Source organism: Eulemur rufifrons, chromosome 4 (assembly GCF_041146395.1).
Source record: "Eulemur rufifrons isolate Redbay chromosome 4, OSU_ERuf_1, whole genome shotgun sequence".
Taxonomy (NCBI): domain Eukaryota; kingdom Metazoa; phylum Chordata; class Mammalia; order Primates; family Lemuridae; genus Eulemur; species Eulemur rufifrons.
In genome coordinates, this window is record NC_090986.1 from 2,517,882 (window position 1) to 2,533,293 (window position 15,412).

General features: G+C 42.3%; 2 pseudogenes; both read right to left on the reverse strand.

Moving 5' to 3' along the window:
- Positions 1 to 5,005: 5,005 nt before the first annotated feature.
- On the reverse strand, positions 5,006 to 5,184 carry LOC138383142 (U2 spliceosomal RNA; annotated as a pseudogene).
- A 1,815-nt stretch (positions 5,185 to 6,999) lies between these two features.
- LOC138382895 (zinc finger protein 91-like) overlaps positions 7,000 to 15,412 on the reverse strand; it is a 326,121-nt pseudogene continuing 317,708 nt past the window's right edge.

Consider the following 15,412-nt stretch of genomic DNA (forward strand, 5'->3'; position numbering starts at 1 on the left):
GGATGAGAGTCAGAAGAAATTCAATATCACATAAATTTCAGATATAGCAATAATGATTAAAATGTGTAAGTCAATCCAATAGGAAAAAATATAAAATGTGGAAAAAACATATAATGTGGAAAAAATAAGAAATTATAAGCTAGACAAGCCATATTTTTAAAAGAGCCAAATAGAAAGTAAACAATTGGAAATATAATCAAGTAACTTAATATACAAGATATGGATGAAATACTAAATTATACTGAGCTAATGAGGTTAGTAAACTGGAATATTGAACACAACGTAGTCAAATACAGTAAAAAAAGGAAACATTATGGGAAATACAAACATACATAGGTGAAGAATATAATAAAAACATATGGGTCCCATCTCTTTTTTTATCTAGATATATAAAAAAAATGCAAGGTAATAGTCAAGGCATTGGTTATGTATAAGTTTCTAAAATTGAAAACAAGACATGAATCCATGAATCCTTCAATCCACTCAGTTAAAAAAATGCAGTGTGTCCAAATGAGAATAATTTTTTAAAAAGGCTTAAACAAAATAGTATTCAAGCTGTGTAACACCAAAGAAGAGGGAAGCACTGAAAATGACTGAGAACAAAAATAACCTATAGAAATGAGAACAAAATTTCCATAGCATATGTGAAGCTAAAAATAGAAATATAAACAATGCTGAGAGAAACTATCATTAAACGTAGAATTGAATACTTAACTAAACTAATTTTAACAAAAATGGGTAAAGTAATATAATTTCAAAGGTAAAAACGCCAAGTGATTTAGTTACAAATAGGAGCTTCCTAGGACTGTATTTTAAGAGAAAAGTAATGTTTTGTATGTAATGTTAAAAGTGAAAATTAAAGAATATGAGACTGGATATGGGAATATCAAACACTGATGAACATTGAATTAGAGAAGCCAAATAGCCTTTGGCAGCATCAAATTAAAAAATGGTTATGTGTGTGTGTGTGTATGTGTGTGTCTGTATATGTTAATTCTACACATTTTATTTAAATCAGATAACAAATCCTATACTACTGGAATAATTGGTAGAAGAATCTATAGATTTTTTCCATCAGTATTTTGTTAAAAATTAATGGTGCTTTGATTGTATATTTTGCAGAATATTTTTTATTCTTTTATCAGAACATATTTCTATCAAGGGACAGACAGTGCCATAGAGACTGACCAAAACATTCTCGACACCTAGGATGACTGTGTCATACCCACATAACACACTTAAGGTGGATGCAATAATGACATCCACCAGTACATGACCACAAAGAAACTCACCAGCAGCACGATGGTCTGGGTGGCCCTTTCTTTGGTGAGGCTCCTGGGGGGAGGCTGGTGCTGTGAAGGTGTAGGATCGCCTCTGATGCCTGGACAAGACAATCACCATGAATGCACTACAGAACCATATTTCCTACAAAAAAGGAGGTATCTCTTTTGAGTGCCAGCATTGAACACAGACTCCTGTTCATATAACTTCTGGGAGAAAGGGAGCAGTATTTAGTGAAAATCCTTAGATTGGTCTGGGCCCAGTTGGAAGATCTCACAGTGTAGAAGATCAGGTTATTACTGAAAGACACACAGAGAAACCCAAGGAAGAAAGAGAAATAAGAGCTGTAACACTTGAATTTCTTTTTGAACCTGGCAAACCAGGAGGTGCTAGGGTAGATGGTGATGACCTGGAGCAAGCTCAGGATGCAGGTGGTGCAGATGGAGAAATTTCTCATCACCCTGATCAGGTAGAAAAATGCCTCACCTTTGAAGTCATTTTGAAAATCCAGTGAGTCAGCCAGTTCTCAAAATACTGTAAAAACTTCAATGAGGAACATCGCTGTATGTAGTCTTGGGCCAAGTCACTGCTGGTCACATCAGTGGGCTTAGGGCTACATTCAAGATGGAGTGTGGAGATGCACAGAGAAGGAGAAAAGTGTTTGCTAAGAAGCCTACTCAGAAAAAAAGACATTTTCTAATGGTAACATAAGTGGAATGTTTTCTCATTTTAACAGCAAAAAAGAAACATACCTTGTTTTATGAAAAACACAATAGAACTCAGATAATCTGTTATTTTTATAGGCAAAATTATTACCACTACTATCATTTTTATTGAACCCAATGATCCTTGAGTAACCCTTACTAGCTTATACAAATTTTTCAATAATCAGCCTCTCTGTATTATTTTTTATGTTATGTAGTTTGTTTTTTTTTTTTTTTTTTTTTGTGAGACAGAGTCTCACTCTGTTGCCCAGGCTAGAGTGAGTGCCATGGCGTCAGCCTAGCTCACAGCAACCTCAAACTCCTCAGCTCAAGGGATCCTCCTGTCTCAGCCTCCCAAGTAGCTGGGACTACAGGCATGCACCACCATGCCCGGCTAATTTTTTTCTATATATATTTTTAGCTGTCCATATAATTTCTTTCTATTTTTAGTAGAGATGGGGTCTCGCTCTTGCTCAGGCTGGTCTCGAACTCCTGAGCTCAAACGATCCGCCCACCTCGGCCTCCCAGAGTGCTAGGATTACAGGCGTGAGCCACCGTGCCCGGCCATGTTATGTAGTTTTTATACACCTAACACCATCTCAAGCACAACCAAGCCTGTGCAACTGTCCATTAGCTATGCTTCTACAACACCTGGGCCTCACTACTTGGAAGCATTTATTAATATTCTACTTTCTCTCATTAAAATTACATTCAGTATACAAAAATTACTCAATGGTGCTTGCACAAATGAACTGAATTAAACTTATGTTAAAGGAAAAAGAATCACCAAGTCTAACAATTAACAAAAAAATCTTATGTCCATTACATCTTTTCTGGGTTTTTGACATTCAGACTTATTGCCTAAAACTTTTTCTTTGGAGATATAATGGAGTTTTTACCACAGTTTGATGAAATTTCATTTATTCTGACAGAAAGGAGAAAAGATTCTATTAATATCAAGACTATGCTTAAAAAAACCTTCTTATAAAACGTGATGATAATCTGAGTTAGACAATTATTACACACCTAGAGCCTTAAAACAACATATATTTATCATATTGCATTCCTCAGTGTCAAAGACCAAAATTTGTCTTAAGAGAAGGAGGAGGAGAAGGAAGACGTCAGCAAGATTGAATTCCTTGCTGGAGGCTCTAGATGAGAATCCATTTTCTTGGGTTTCTTGGTTTTGGGTTTTTTCCCAAGCTCCTCAAAGTTACCTGCAATTCTTGGCTCCTGTCTGCCTACTACCTGCAAAGCCAGCAGTGGTTGTGCTTATGTTATATCCCTGTGACACTGAGTCTCTTGCCTCCTGATTACACATTTACAGATTCTTCTCATTACATTGAGCCCATCTGGGTAACCCAGGGTAATGTCCCTATCTTAATGTCAGCTGATTGGCAATCTTAATTGCATTCTGTTATTGAACATCACAATAATTTAAACCATAAACTTCGATGTCATTTACAAAATAATTTAGAAAACTTTGCTAATCCCTACCCCTCCAGTGCAATGCATTAGGACTATTTTGTAGTAATTTTCCATTATCCTTTCAGATGTTTTCCTACTTAGCATGTACTATAAATGAGGACTGTGTCTTAGGCCATTTTGTGCTGCTATAACAGGAAACTGGAGACTGGGTAATTAATAAAGACAAGAAATTTATTTGTCTCGTGCTTCTGGAGGGCAAGAAGTCCAAGACTGAGGGACCACATCTGATGAGGGCCTGCATGCTGCATAATCCCATGGTGGAAGGGGATGGCAAGGAGGGGAGGAAGTGGGGGACAGAAGGACTCATTCCTCTATCAGGAACCCCATCCTGTGATAACTAAACTGCTCCTCTGGCAACAGTATTAGTGAATTCAGGAGGGCAGAGCCCTCATGACCTGATCACCTCTTAAAGTTCCCACATTTCAACACTACTGCATTGGCTATTAATTTTCCAACACAATTTTGGATCACATATTTAAACCAGAGCAAAGCTATAAAATCAACATTGTAGCACTTTTAAACACTAGAAAGTTTTTAAAACTTAGAGAAAAATCAAAGTTAATTTCTAAATTTTGCAACTTATTGATTATTTTGAATTTTACTTTGGCTTGGTTGGATAGCGAAGAAACTGTTAAAAGTCTCTTATTGTAGAGTGAAAGGAAATGTATCTCATCAGAAGAAAACATTTCTTATTATTTAAATAGAGTTAGGTAATTTTTAATTTTCATTTTGATTTTAATTCATTTTTAGAATAAAGGCCATGGGCCCCATCAGTGTATAAGAGGGTTTGGTTAAGAATGGAGAGCCCTAGAGCAGTGTCAGTATATTTGCCCCACTTACACCATAGAAGCCTATATATAGAAATTCAGAGAAGACTGGCAAAGAGCAATAAAATCCTACATTATGATATAAGATGTTGTAAATGCTACATAAAATCTTAGTTCTGTTACCTAAATTACAAATAAAATACTGTGTGTTGTTTCCATGCAGGAAAAACGTGATTGACTTTCATTTTCCATGTCTATATTTGAAATTACCTTCCCATCGGCAGGTGCATAATTCTATGTATTCACTTTACTTGTTTTCTATGTTCTTTTTAAAAAATGCTTTTGAGCTATGAAGAGTTTTTTCTCTGATATCATCACAGCTGTTATTAGACACAGCAAAACTGCATGAAAATATCTAATACTGAGGGTGATTCCACCACCAATATGGTAGGTAATATGTAGGCTAACAACCAGACGTTATTTCTAATTTGGCTAGAAGAGTTAGTTTACATGAATGTATTTGAGATCCAGTGACTTCCACTATGATATTTCATATCAAAGGATTCTGGAACATTCTTTTTGACATTTAGTCTTCAACTTGGAAAACATGCCTATTATAATTATACTTGAATTCATCATCATAAATATTTAAATTTTGAGGAGAGCATAAAAATTAGATTAGCCTGCACTGTGAGGCCTGGTTACTGATTCCATCTTGTCTGCCGCAAACCCCAGACCCAACCTGTCCCTGTTGTGCCAAGTACCCCTGTGGTAATTCCTCCCAATAATACAGCAACAACTGATTAATGAGGACAGGACTCTGCTCATCCTGCTAAAATGCCAACATGATTAGCATTTCCAGTCTTGCATGGAGGACATATCAGATATTAAACTGAGAAGAACAGATACGACACATGATCTTAGCCAAAGGGCCGAGAAGCGATGCATCACGAGTCTTGGAAGAAACGCCCTGATATTTGCTCCTACTGCTCTGTCAGCAAGCTTGTGGGCTGTGCTCCCACTTATGGTCCCAATAAGAAACTCTGGAATGGTGCCCCCACATTCCTCATGCAGAGGCTGACACTGGACCCCCTCAGACCCCTGTGGATGCAACTACTGCTCTGTCTGGACTGGGCTGACGCAGGGTCCCTTTTTTATTTAACCAACTACTTTTATTGTGGTATCTAAAAGGGGACTCCTAGATTTGACCATTGTTACTCTGGTTTTTGACACTGCATTGCCTCAACGGCTTTACTGACAGAATTCCAAGAATTAATAGCAGAGAAGGACACCTATTGCAACATTGATTTCATGACACCTTTGCCCTGGCACCCATGTCTTTCCTTGTGATAAACAGAAACTGAGACTTTACTGCTACTTTTTTTCCCACCCCATGAACTCTGTCATCTGACAACACACCTGGCTAATACCATTACCTGCTTGACCACAGGTAGCTTTTCTCTGCCACAGAGCTTCTTCCCTGCCTATAGGGAGTCTGCTTTCTTCCACCACATGGCAAAGCTTCCAGCTGGATCAGCTTCCACGGACACCTCCTCACCTTTATTCTTAGCTTTTCTGGAGACTCCTCTACTGCTAGGACAACATTACAGGCTTTTTGCAACACTCAGCCAGTCCCTGACGCAGCTTACGTCTTTCCAATCTGTACGGAGCTGTCTCATGCACAACAGCATGTGTGACTTCTGGCCCTGGTGACTGCTTCATGTCCTTCCAGACTACACACCAAATTTTCCGCCTGCTGAAAGACGCTCTCATGTTACAATTTCTGTCTTTCATTCGCATGGTCACACAGACTGTCCCACCAACCCTGACTACATCTTGACCTAGCAAGACCTTTACAGGTGCATTTTCTCACCAGTCTTAAACTTTAGAAAAACGAAATTTAACAAAGTTTAATTGTGCAATGAATAATTTACAGGTCAGGCAGCCTTTGGGACCAGAAGAGGTCAAAGATTTGCTCCATAATGTGGGCAGAGAGTATTTAGAGACAGCAAACACAAATGAGATACACAGACGGCTTCGCTGGTTACAGCTCGGCCTTGGCCTTTTGGGGGCAGGTCTGAACAATTGGCAGCCTGTGGGTGGCTGAAGGTTGGTTGCTGTTAGTGCCCAAGACTCAGCTATTTTCTACACAAAACATACTCCTCAGTTGGGTTTCCGGTTTCTTTATATATTAAGTTAGGTTGCAGTTTCATTCTTAAAGACTTAAGGCAGGAAGGCAGCCTCAGGCCACAATTACTTTATCTGTCTCTTGGGCCACCTCCATTGCTGTTTCTACAACCTGTGCCACTTGGAAACACTTGACACCTCAGTTGTGCTTGCAAGTCACTTAGGACAGATAGAACTAAAAACTTAGGTTTGACTGGGCCATCTCCAATATCAAGATTAGCACCTACGACATCACCTCCTGCACACCCAGTGTCTTCAGACCTTACTACTTGTTTCTGAGTCTTTTAGATCCTGTCCCATTCTGGCCTGCCATTGCTCATAATCAAGCAACTCCAAGCCTACTACCGCTAAGTCCAAGTCTGTTCAACTCATTTTACATCCTCATGTGACTATTTATTTCTCAGCCTCAGTACATCTGGTGGCTCTTGCTGCCCTAGGTGGCTTCTCCACACCTACTCATTGACTACTCTGCACCAAAGTCAATGAAAATTTTCATTACAGGGTCATTTCAGCCACCCACTGAGCAGCCAACCTTCCAGCTTGCTTGTAATGCCTTTGCCAACATTCTGCCACTAGTCCACGTTTACAGTCAAGTCCCGGTTACATCCTGTTAATGTCTCTTTCCTCACATTGGTGAGTTTCCTCCAGAGCCACAGCTGATCCTCACTCTCTTTATCTCCCCTCATTTTCAGCCAACACTGGGACAGCTGTGCCCTCTCTGCTGATGACAGAGTTTGGCTCTCACTGGACTGTGCCAGGGATGCTCTCAATTCCTGACTTGGCATCACACGTGCCCTCTTACTGGGTAACTTCATCCTGATTGGGGCACCTGCACTGGCTGGCTGGGCACCTCTCACCTGACTGCCCTCCAGGGGGGATGGTGATCTTTTTCTGGCGATCCTCCTTTCCCCACCTATGGCCGCACCCACCCCCTTCTTGCATTCCTTCACCTGCACGAAAGGGGCTATATCAGCCCTGGGAGAGTTAATCAACCAGGACAATCCAAAGCCATCAAATATGATACACTATGAGAAAAATGCGTTAATACACAAATAAATGCATATATATAGGCATATATTGCATTTATATGCCTATATATAGGCATATATATTTTTCTCTGGCTTCAGGAACTGCAGATGCTGGCCCATCCCAGCTTTTCCTGGGACTGTCTTAATGTTATGAATCTGAGTTTCTCCTTTCTCTGTATTGGAATTTCCCCCCAGGAACAAAACTGCCATTTGCTTGTCAGATAATGGGAAATAAATCTGACTAAAATTTAGTGGCCTTCTACCTCAGGAAATTGTTAGTCGCCCAGTGGCTAGGGCATGTTGAGATATCTCTTCTAAGGTAAATGGTACGTTTTTGCATCTGGCTCCTTCCACAACCAGGAAAAAGACACAGTGCATAGAGGCTTCTTTAGATTGTGGAGGCAGCATATTCCCTACCTGGGTGCATCACTGCATCCCACTTGCCAAATGACCTGAAAGGCTGCTAGTTTCCAGGGGGTCCAGGAGACAACTCTGCAGCAGGCCTGGGATGCTGTGCAAGCTGCTCTGCCACTCAGACCAGGTTATCAAGATCCAGTGGTTCCTCAGGTATCAATGGCAGTTAGGAATTTTTTGGAGCCTTTATGAGGCCCCAATAAGTGGTTCATATGTCAGCCTTTAGAATTTTGGAACAAGGCCATGCCATCACCTACAGATAACTACTCTCCTTTTGAGAGACAGCCCTTAGCCTACTACTTGGCCTTTGTAGAAACTGCATGATGGACATTGGCCACAAGTTACTGTGTAACCCGAGCTGCCTATGATAAGCTGAGTATTATCTGACCCACCAAGCCATAAGGTTGAGTAGCAATACTCTGTTGTCAAATGTAAGTGCCATAAACATGATTGATCCCAAGCAGATCCTGAAACACAACTAAGTTATTGGAAGAAGTCGCCCAAATGCCAATGGTTTCTTCTCCTCCTGCACTGCCTTCTGTCTCCAAGCCAGCACCTGATGGGGAGTACCTATTAGCAGTTGGCAGGGGAAGAATAGACTGGGGCCTGGTTGACAGATGGTTCTGCACAACAGGCAGTTACCACTTAAAACTGGACAGCTACAGCACTACAGCCCCTCTCTAAGACATTCCTGAGGGACAGAGGTGAAGGAAAATCTTCCCAGTGGGTGAAATTTTGGGTGGTACACACGATTGTGAACTTCTGTTGGAAGGAGAAATGGCCAGACATGGTACTGTATACAAGTTCATTGGCTGTGGCCCACGGTTTGGCTGGAGTATCAACAACTTGAAAAGAAAATGATTGGGAAATCGATGAAAGGCAATTTGGAGAACAGGCATGTACATAGACATATTTCCGGAAAAGCCAGAAACATGAATATATCTGTGTCCTATGTCAAGGCCAACCCAAGTGTGATCTCAGCAGAGAAGAGTTTAAATAACCAGGTCGACACCATGACCCGTTTTTTGGATACCAGTCAGCCTCTTTCCGCAGTCACACTTGTCATCACCCATTTGGCCCATGATCAAAGTGGCCATCCTGTCAGGAAATTTAGGTTAAGCATGGACTCAGTAATGTGGACTTTCATTCACCAGGGCTGACCTAGCTATGGCCTCCAGAGTGCCCAATATGCCAACAGCAGATACCAACCCTGAGCCTCAGTATGGTACCATTCCACAGGATGATCAGCCAGCCGGTTGGCGCAGGGTTGATTATACTGGACAACTTCCATAATGGAAGGGGCAAGCTTTTGTCCTTACTGGAAAGACACTTACTGTGGATATGGATTTGCTTTCCCTGCAAGCAATGATTTTGCCAAAACTACTGTTTATTGACTTGCAGAATACCCATCCACTATCTTGTTATTCCACATAGCACTGCATTTGACTAAGGAACTCACTTCACAAAGAAGTGTAGCAATGGAACCATACTCACAAAATTCATGCTCTTATCATGTTTTTCATTGTTGTGAAAGAGCAGGCCTCACAGAACTTTCAAATGGCCCCTTTGAAGAGGCATTTACAGCACCAATTAGGTGCAGTGTCTTGAAGGTATGAGATAAGTTTGCACAGAAGGCTGTATATACTCTGAATTGGCATCCAACATACGGTGCTGTTTCACCTATACTCAGGATTTACAAATTAAAAAACCAAGTGGTGGAAATGAGAATGGCACAGCTCACCATTATCCCTGGTGACCAAATAACAAAAGTTTGACTTCTTGTTCCCATGACTTCATGCTCTGCTAGCCTAGAGTTCTTAGTCCCAGAAGGAGGAATCTTCCACCAGGAGGCACAGCAATGATTCCATTGCACTGGAAGTTAAGACTGCCACTGGCCACTGTGGGATCCTCATGTTTCTGAGTCACTAGGCCAAGAAGGGAGGAGTTACATTGCTGGCTGAGGTAATTGATCCAAACTACCAAGAGCAAGTTGGTCTACTGTTTCACAATGGAGATAAGAAACAGTATGCTTGGATTACAGGATCCCTTAGGACTGTGGTCCCCGACCACCAGGCTGCTGACTGGTATCAGTCTGTGGCCTGTTACAAATCAGCCACACTGCAGGAGGTCAGCAATAGGCAGATAAGTGTGTTCATCTGTATTTATTGCTGCTCCCCATCCTTTGCACCATGGCCTGAGGTCCATGTCCTGTGAGATCAGTGGTGGCATTAGATTCTCACAGGAGTGTGAACCCTACTGTCAACTGAACATGTGAGGCATCTAGCTTGCGCACTCCTTATGAGAATCTAACGCCTAATGCTCTGAGGTGGAGCTGAGCTAGCATCGGGGAATGGCTGCAAATACAGATGATCATTAGCAGAGAGGTTGCATTTTGGTGAGTAGTATGATTATTTTATTATCTATTACAATGCAGTAATAATACAAATAAAGTGCACAATAAATTAATATGCTTGAATCATCCTGAAACCATCCCCCCTGCTCCCAGCCTGTGGAAAAATTGTCTTCCATGAAACTGATCCCTGGTGCCATAAAGATTGTGGACTGTGGCCTCAGGGCGTCTGTTAGTATCACTATGCCCTGTGATGAAGGTCAGTGAAACTATAACAGCACAATGCAAGCAGTACTGTAACTGACCCAGTCCATTCAAGAACGAAGGTTTGGTTCAACTGTGCAGGTAAAACCCAGGACAAGCTCAGGACCTTTCTGGAGTTACAGCAAATACAGTATGGGCAGGGAAAGAAGGCAGTTTATGCATATGAGCTAGGAATATGTGACCAGCTGTGGCAAGGAGAACTGTAATTTTCATGAGTATTTCCACATTTTGTTATAAGTACTTTTTTTGTTTATATATATGTATTAAGCAAATATGTCTATATTTTCCTCTTATTCCCTTATGTTTCATAAGATGTATTTAGAGTTTATATCAGTATTTTAGTGTGACTAATTTTACATCATATTATTTCATTTACTGGATGTCTAGAGATGAGAAAACATCACTCAAGGAATTGTTCTGGGCAAAGGCTATGTGTGTTTTAAGTTCTCTGCAAGTTTCAGTTGTACACAAGTTGTATCATGTTAAGTAGAATTATGATCCTGTCATTTTTATTTCGAAATTAAGTGTGGCTTAAGAAGATGGTTATGGGTTCCAAGTTTAAAAAGGGGAAAACTTCTGGTGGTTGACTGTCTGTTAATTTTATTGATATTGGGCTAAGGGATGCCTCGGTAGCTGGCAAAATATCATTTCTGGGTGTGTTTTATAGGGAGTTTCATAAAGAGATTGTATTTGAATCAGGAGACTGAGGATAGGGACTCTGCTCTCATCAATGAAAGCAGTCTCCATTAAATCTGTTGAGAGTCCAGATAAAACAGAAAGGTATGGGTTATCAGAAGTTATTAACATTAATTTCACTGAAGTTGGTATACAACAACCCCCCCCACTGCTAAATTTGACTGGAAAAAAAAAAAAAAGTAGAGGAAAGGCAAACTACCACCCACACTTCTGGAGTTGGCATATCAATCTTCTGTCTTTGATCATCACAGCTCTTGGTTCTCTGGCCATTAAACCTTACCCTGTCCCCCACCCTCCTGGTTTTAGGTTCTTAGGACTTCAGATAGAGACCACTGGCTTACTTGTTCTTAAGTGTTCATTTGGCATATGCAACCTTTTGGCCTACATAACTGCATAGGTTTATCCTCATAATAAATCTCTTCCTGTATATCTCTATAAATTCTATTGGTTTCCTTTCCCCTCTGGAAAATGCTGACTAGCACATTGTGTCAGGGAGAAAGTATCCCTGGTATGGAAACTTGCGGGCAGAAATGAGTTTGGCCAGAGGAGGTTAGACAGGTGGCGACTATGGCTGCAGCAAGCCTTAGAGGAGATAATGGGAGGGTGGGAGGAAGACAGGGTCAGATGCCGGGTCCTGGCGCCCTGTGTCATTACTGCTCTCATGAAAACATCCAAATTTAGTTTCTTAAAACTCCAAACATATATTATGTCACAATTTCTGTGGCCTGAGAATCCTGGCATGGCTTAGCTGGGTGCCTCTGCCTCAGGGTCTCTCAGAAGGCTGGGGCTGTTTCCCCTACTGAAGTTTGGGCAGCGGAGGATCAGCTTCTAAACTCAATCTGGTTAGTTGCTGGCATCATGCAGTTTGGAATGAGGGCCTGAGTTCCTTTCTGTCTATTGGCCTGGGCCCCCCTCCATTCTTTGTCACACAGGTCCATATATAGAGAATCTCAAAACCTTCAAGCTTGCTTCCCCAAAGGAAGGTACGGGGGAGGGGGGAGAGAGAAGACACCTGAGAGAGAAAGTAAGTGGCAAGTCACACTCTTTCAGTAATTCAATCTGTGAGGTGACAATCCATATCTTTAGATTGCATGCTATTGACTAAAATTGAGTCACTAACCCTTACTGGTTACACAAGGATGGGGATACTTGGAGGTGGGGATCATTGTCCACCATCATGGGGCTCCCACCACAGACACAAAGGTAAGGCACATGAGCTTGATTCTAAATATAAGCGGAAGGCATTGGAAGGTTTATTCTCACAAGATAAAAAATCTGAATTTTGTTTAATTCCAACTCCCCCATGGTGGGTCTTGGTAAATGAGACCAAGAGAGGGAGTGATTTCCCCAAGATCCAACTGACAGAACCCATGTCAGTTTCAGTTTTTATTCTAGGCTATATCCCACTGATCACAATTCTTCCATCTCTAAGTTTATACCTTGGGTACATGTAATACACACCTACAAGAATTATAAGTATTATCTCATATGCACCAGATGAGTTCCCTTGGAGCTAGATGGTAAGCATTCTTCCCACTGTGCAGGTCGAAAGACTGAGGAGGCCATTGGAGGCACAGTGACATATTTGGGCTCAGAGAACTGGTAAGAACAAGGAGGCTCTGACCCAGCTCTGTCTCCTCAAACCTGTGGTCCTGACTATATGCAGGTCTTCCTGGGGTGCTGAGGGAGGCTGTGTGCATAACTGGGTATAAGACAGCAGCTGACATGCGGGAGGAGGGTGAGCAGTCAGCAGTCCAGAGGGCCCTTTGAAAAGGGCCCACATGATGGAACCTTGAAGAAGTGACCTCACCTGCTTGGTGATTAACCCCAAGAGAACTTAGAGCTCTGATAACCAGGCACCCACATTCTAGAGACAGCTGTCTATACAACTCACTTGACAGGAGACTCTTAAGAGAGTAAGATGTCCTCCTCCCGTATCCCAACTGTCTGAGGCTGTTGTCTCCGAGGCCTGGAGTGAGAGCCTTTCTGAATGATGCAGACATTGGCTCAGCCCTCAAGCTTCTCACCCCCACGCTTCAGACCAGTTGACAAGAGACGCTCCAAGGTAACACACGGTACCCCAGGGCAGGTCCATCCAGGTCAGGCCTCACTTGTGAGTCCACCTGGGCAGCCTCACACCCCTCCCTATTGATATATGTGTGTGGGAGGAACGGGGATGAGAGGGATTCCTGTGCAAAATCAGGTTGTCAGGTGTTGGCACACTGGGGGGTGTGTCATGTTCATACCCCAGGTCATTATAGCAGAATGGAAAGTTGAGTGTTGGGAATCAAGCTTGTCTACTCAGATGTTAAGTTTGAGACCTTGATTCACCATTTGGTTTCCTCCTTGGCTGGAGGTCTCTGGAGATTCTTCTCTCTCCCTGATCTAGGGTACGGAATTTCTAAAAAGACCATTGACACTTCTTGACCTCGCTGCCAGGCACCTTTTTCACAGAGCTCAATGCAGGAGATCAATGAGGAGTTGTGTGGGTCCAACTACTCCATCCCCTTGGGTAACGGGTAAGGGTACCATGCCACCAACCATGGCCAGTACTGTGCTCGGGTGAGAGTGGGCACAGAAGTGTTTCTACCGCCTGGAGCTCAACATGACCAGGGTGGGCCTAGGACTTGGAGCCAAATATGGCAACTCCGTGGGTTCTGTCCTAGGACTTTTTTTACTTGAGTGACTCACAGACCCCTCCCAAAAAATCCTGGCCTCCGTTAGTCCCCAATGGCAACTTGGTTAGGTAAAAATTCATGTGCATTTGCTTGTAGGAAGATCAGAGAAAATGCTTGCATTTTTTTCACTTTATACTAGACCATGAGTGTCTTTGCGTTTGACTACTGTTTTATAGTTTTAGCTCTTTGCCACAGGTATCCTATGTGGCTGTCAGCTCCACTGCCCTTCCAGACCTCTAGTTGTATAAAACAAACAAATACCACTCTTACTAGGATGGTTTATATTTTAAAATATTTGAGGGATTTAAGCTATTCTAACATCTGTCTGCAACTTGCTGTCTCACCAGACACATCCTCTAAGTGCTGCCATGGCGAAAGCTGTGGTCTCACTTGTGTTCATAATAGTCCACCAGGGAGGCCATTTCTCACAGCATTTTAGCCTTTCAATGCTGGTGGACCCTGACATGATTCAATTCTCTTGCCATCTCAGCTATGCTGCAGGGGACACTCTGCGTGTGTCCTAATAGATCACGTCAGTTTGATAGGGCTGCCATAACAAATTACTACAGGGCTGGGTGTTTTTAGCAGCATTTACTCAATTCTTGAGGCAAGAAATCTGATACCAAGGTGGCAGCTGGAGTAGTTTCTCATTTATTTACTTATATTTTCACGATGTTTGAAGACAAAAAATTTTAAATTTGATGAAGAATTCATCAAATTTTCTCTTCATTATTCTTTTGGTGTAAAATCTACGAAATCTTTGCTTAATTCAAGATCACAATAAAATATTCTACTATTCCTCCTAGGAATATTTTAATTCTGGCATTTAGATATACAATCTTTTTGAATATTTTTTGTCACACGTGTTTTAAATTTGGGGTCCACATTTCCCCTTTTGCATTTCCATATCCAATTTTACCAGCATCATTTGTTCAAAACACTTTTCTTTCCTCTCAAATTTGTTGGCCCCTTTCTGAAAATGCCTGTGTTTGTTAACGAACCTTTAAATCTCCTCATTGTTCTACCTGCATCTATCCTCATTCTACTACTGCGTGCTTTGATTACTGTTACTCCTTTTAAAGACTATTTTGTGGTTTCTGGTTTACTTTACACACAAATATAGATTTAGGGTAAGCTTGCGGATTTCCATAAAAAATGCAGTTGAAAATTTGAAGGGCGGCCCCGCCCCCATGGGACAGATCCTTGGCGCTGCAGCGCTGCCTTGTCAACACCTCCTCAGTGACCTCACAGAGCGGGTCCCTGCTGGTCGCTGGCGCCCAGATGGGGGTGGCCGGGGTAACCGGTGTGACCAGGCTGCCGTGACCAGGCTACCGGGAACCAGGGGAACCAGCGCAGCAGCAGGGGCGGCGTGGCCTGGGCGCAGGGGAGTCCCCAGCTCAAGACAGGGCAGTAAAGCGCAGCCACAAGGAGCTCCTCGACCCGGCCCAGGGCTCAGCAGGGCCTGCGGGGGACCATATAGTCCACTGGCAGGTGACCCTAATGGGGCCCAACCACAGCCTCTACCAAGGAGGGGCTCTTCTTCCTGAGGATCCAG